This window comes from Mytilus californianus, unplaced genomic scaffold (genome assembly GCF_021869535.1).
Source record: "Mytilus californianus isolate M0D057914Y unplaced genomic scaffold, xbMytCali1.0.p SCAF_5, whole genome shotgun sequence".
In the NCBI taxonomy this organism is placed as follows: Eukaryota; Metazoa; Mollusca; class Bivalvia; order Mytilida; family Mytilidae; genus Mytilus; species Mytilus californianus.
Genome location: NW_026262701.1, coordinates 78,843,788 through 78,849,252, shown reverse-complemented (window position 1 = coordinate 78,849,252; position 5,465 = coordinate 78,843,788).

Genomic DNA, 5,465 nt, shown 5'->3' with positions numbered 1-5,465 from the left:
GGTTAGACAGGGGAGATAACTGTATGTGTAACCAATACGGGGAAAGATCAGAATATATTCCGTATAAATCATAGATAGATTTATCACAGCTATGTCTTTCCATGTCTGAAAAACATTAAGCTTATGTGGGTTTGGTAATTTCAAGAGATTGTTTCATTTTCAAAAATGTTTGTTTGGTCATTAGACACTTCAAAAAAAAAGTTCTTTAGACTAATATTCTAGCCATTAGTCAGTTTTCTCTATCGAAAAGAGGGGCTCCACTTTTAGTTGGTCTAAGTACTTCATCTACAGTCATCACTAGCCTGTCAATACTGAGGTTGTGAGTTCGAAATCCGCTCATGGCAGCACGCGTTCGACTCCTATCTTAATTGACTATGACTGCCAGTTTCCTGCCGAAAGTTCGTTGGTTCGACTGTGACAACCACTGACGGCGGATACTACTAGCCTTTAACATGTTCAACAGGAACCTAAAGGGGCATTAGCTGTCAAATTCATGTTCACCGATTTAACTCAAATTCTCATATTTGATTTATAACATACTAAAACGTATATCCAAATTACAAAAAGTCTAAAACAAACAATTAGCAGTGCATGGGCTCAATAATATGTATCAACATTTCGTGTGTATTTTTTTGTCTAGACGTCATATAATTAACCATCGAGATGACCTCCGAAGACTACCGACGGTCATATAACTCGATATAAACATACATATAAATACAAATAGATAGCGACCACGTTCAATTGGATTTTTTTTAAGGTCTGTTTGATTTCATATTGTAGGTCAAAAAGTATGTTATCATGGTTTTTACCTGTATAAGAATGTTTTTTTTGTGGATCGAATCAGTCAACCAAAATCCTTGTTTCACTTTCAATGTTGACTCTCTTTTCCTTTTAATAGCTAATTATATGCGTAACCCATGTCCGGCTAAGGGGTTAAATTGAAGGTCACGCGAATACTGATTCAATGAGGTCGAATTATTCACCTGCACGTGAATAATTCTTCAGCAATGTTTCTAAGCTTATTTTGACAAAATTGAACCAAATTGGCTGCTATAAGCGATTCATTATTTCACTTTCATTAATGATTGAACAAAAAAATAATCAAACTTTATAATTTTTTTTTATATCTCGTAGCTAATGCCCCTTTGATATGTGTCAGAAATTTACAACCCACAAGAATGAGCCATCTAAACATTCCCATTAATGTAAGAAAATTAACAATAGGAAAGGAAACTCGCCTTTTTTATCGCAAATTATGGTATGAAGATTATCTTCTTCTTCGTAACAACTTTATAACATTGCAGATTACGTCGTTACGGTACTGGTGGCACCCGTGAGGAGATTGAAAAATAAAAATATATCAGAAAAGTTCAAATGAAATAATTTTACAAGTTTTTATAGCTTTTTATCCGTTGTCAAAGGCTTTTGATATTTTGGTATATTGGTACATCGCCTCTACACAATAAGTTTAACATGGCCTTTGATCTTGATTTTACCTCAAACTCAACTTTTTTACACTTTAGTGCTCTATATCCAAAACGTTTTAAGTCCTATCTTTTCTATCGATTAGCACTCGTGAAGGAGACGACTGATTTAATTCAAAATTTGGTGACTATGTTGAACGCATCTATCCCATCGAACTTGAGATAAAGGATATAAAAGATACAGTTAAGTCTGCCTCATATCTTGACTTACAGCTAGAAATTGACAGTGAGGATCGGCTAAAAACAAAACTTTACGACAAAAGTGATGATTTCAACTTCCCAATTGTGAACTTTTCATTTCTATGTAGCAGCATTCCAACAGCGCCTGCATACGGAGTATGTATCTCCCAGTTGATACGATATTCCAGGGCATGTATTTCCTATCATGATTTCCTTAATAGAGGGTTGCTGCTCACAAGGAAGCTATAAAACCAGGAGTTCCAATTTGTGAAGTTGAATCATCTCTTCGTAAATTTTACGGACCCCATTACGAGTTGGTTGACCGCTGTGGAATATCCGTTTCACAGATGACAACAGATATATATATAAGAAGATGTGGTATGAGTGCCAATGAGACAACTCTCCATCCAAATCAAAATTTATAAAAGTAAAACATTATAAATTTAGATAAAAGTAAACCATTATAAAGATATGTTCCAATTGTCGTAACTACAATCCCGTCCCCTTTCCCCGAATGTAACCTACCGAATTAGACTTACCACCGGGTTTGTACTAACATGAGCAACACGACGGGTGCCACATGTGGAACAGGATCTGTTTACCCTTCCGGAGCACCTGAGATCACCCCCAGGTTTTGGTATGGTTCGTGTTTAGCAGTCTTTAGTTTTCCATGTTGTGTTTTGTGTAATGTTGTTTGTCTGTTGGTATTTTTCATTTTTAGCCATGGCTTGGTCAGTTTATTTTCGACTTATGAGTTAGAATGTCCCTTTGGTATCTTTCGCCTCTCTTTTAGTCTACTAAAGAATTCTAGTTACTGAATATTTGCAAGACATCTTTTTTCAGCAAAATGTATGTAATACACATATCATGGGCATTAATTCACACCCAAAATAAATGTTCTCAATTTTGCAACAAAACCTCTCTCATCGAAATTACAAGCCTTATTACAGTATCAATACTAGATAAATTGCACGGCGAGTGTTCGTATGGAGATTCATCAACAATATGGTACCGCAAAGTACTGACGGACGCGTCAATATGACCATAGATGTAGTACTTTCATCTTTTTATTTTTGTCATAGCTCATTAATAATGATTATTGTTATTGATTTATGAAGCAAAGCTTATTTTCATAGAAATTAATAACTAGAAGCTTCAAGTTGTCTGTATTGCTCACCAGATATTTTTGCAAAAAAAATAAGAATATTATACAACACAATATGAAAAATAAAAATGTGTGTTGAATGGAAGCTATGTGAACCAAAATCGTTATTGCTGATCATTTGGCTGGACCATGTTTCTGTATATCCATTATATTATACTTTGATAGATAACAAGCAGAAATGAAAAAAATAGTTAAAATTGAGATTCAGGGGTACCAAATTGTGTTGTCATGGAATAGAAGTTTTTAATATTATTTCCAAATGGAAGACATATTTTGAAATATTATTTTCACTGGTAGAGATATTACAATATTAGTTTCTTACGGAAAAAACGGTATTGCATAAAAATGCAAATAACTACCGAACTCCAAGGAAAATTCAAAAACGGAAAGCCCCTTATCAAATGGCAAAATCAAAAGCTCAAACGAATGGAAAATGACTATCATATTCCTGACTTGGTACATGCATTTCCTTATGTAGAAAATGGTGGATTAAACCTGGTTTTATAGCTAGCTAAACCTCTCACTTGTATGACAGTCATATAGAATTCCATTATATTGACAACAATGTGTGAGCAAAACAAACAGACATAATATTAGGTAAAAATGTCTAAAATTGGGGAACAGCAGTCAACATTGTGTTATAATCTTGATCTTTATCACTATAAAAACAAATAACTATTTCAACAAAGAAAAACAAAATGACATATCGACACTCTATAGACAAAGTACATAAGCAAAAATGAAATACAAAATAAAAAATGACCATATAATGGTTTACTTTTACAAATTGAGACTTTGATGGAGAGTTGTCTCATTAATACTCATACCACATCTTCTTGTATCTATATAGAACATATTTATTCCAACAGGAACAGATATCATAGCTTTGTTTACAACAAAGTTTCCATACTTATACGTTGCCACTGTAAGGTGTCAATTAACAATTACATTCCAATTGGCTTATTTGTAGCTCTTTTGTCGCTGGTCATGTTTGCTATTCACAGTTTTCCTACTACGAGGATGTTAAATTATATTGAATACGCATGAGGGTCTCGCGCGGTCGCCGGGTTATTCAGTTTTAGTCTAATCTATTATACAGATAGATTTCAAGATGTAAGGTAAAACGCATAAATTGGTCAACAATCATCATTTTGGTGCAGTTAATTCTGAAACAGTCACCTGACAATTTTGGTCACTCTAAATGTTTGTAGATCTTATTTTTTTTTATATCATTTTTACTTTTTATTGATTGATTGCTGTTTTACGCCACTTTCAGCACTAATGGCTATTTCGTGGCAGTCAGTTTTTATTGATGGAGGAAGCTGAAGTAACCGGAGAGAAACACCGACCAATGTTAGGAAAACTGACAACTTTAGTCAATTAAGATCGGAATCGAACGCACCTGCAACGTGCTGGAGTCAACTCACAACATCAATGTTGTCAGGCTAGTGATACAGTAGTTGGACTACTTAGACCACTCGATCACCGAGGCCCCTTTTTGTGCTTTTTACAGTTTCTCTCTATAAACTATATACGAAATAAAATTGAGAATGGAAACGAGGAATGTGTCAAAGAGACAACAACCCGACCAAAGAGCAGAAAACAGCCCAAGGCCGCCAATGGGTCTTCAACACAGCGAGAAAATCCCGCACCCGGAGGCAGTCTTCAGCTGGCCCCTAAATAAAAATGTGTACTAGTTCAGAGAAAATGGACGTCACACTAAACTCATAAACATATAGATGAACCAAAATTAAAAAAAAAACATACAAGAGTAACAAAGGCCAGAGGTTCCTGACTTGGGACAGGCGCAAAAATGCGGCGGGGTCAAACTTGTTTTGTGAAATCTCAACCCTCTCAGTAAAACTCAGTTTAAAGGAAGTCTGAGTCCGATGTTAGAATAGGTAGCTGAAGAAACTAAGCAAAATGACAATGATAACTTAAATTAACAAAGAACTACTAGCAGTTACTGACATGCCAGCTCCAGACCTCAATTAAACTGATTGAAAGATTATGTCTTCATCATGTGAAAAGCAAGCACAATCCCTCCCGTTAGGGGTTTAGTATCATACCATCATAAAATATATGAGAAGAACATAACCCGTATCATGCCAACAACTGGTTTTAGAATAAATGTGTTTATTTCCAATGCAAAGACCCTATGAGTGAATCAATATTTATTCCAAAAATGCCATCTTTAATGACCCGACAACAGTATCGTAACTATATCCCTTCTGAATAAGTCTATTTAAAGGTTTGGTTAGCTTTTAAGGTGAATGACGACATTTTTGTGCTTTGTATAAAATATTACCATAAAAGATTGGATGTGAAATACCTGAACGTATAAGATGTATATACGTTGATTTATATTTACGAATAATGTCCTTGTTCCGATGATAAAATTTAGTAAATGTTTTGTCAAGTTTGTGATATCGAAAACCCTGGTGTAATAATTTTTCTGTTATACAGCAATTTCTTTCGTTAAAATCAAATACGTTGTTACATACACGAGCGAATCGAATAAGTTGAGATATATAAACACAATAAGATGGTGAAAAGGGAACGTCACCATCTAAAAAATGGATAATTAACAATAGGAAATGAAAAATCTTCTCTTTTATCGTAAATTTTGGTAT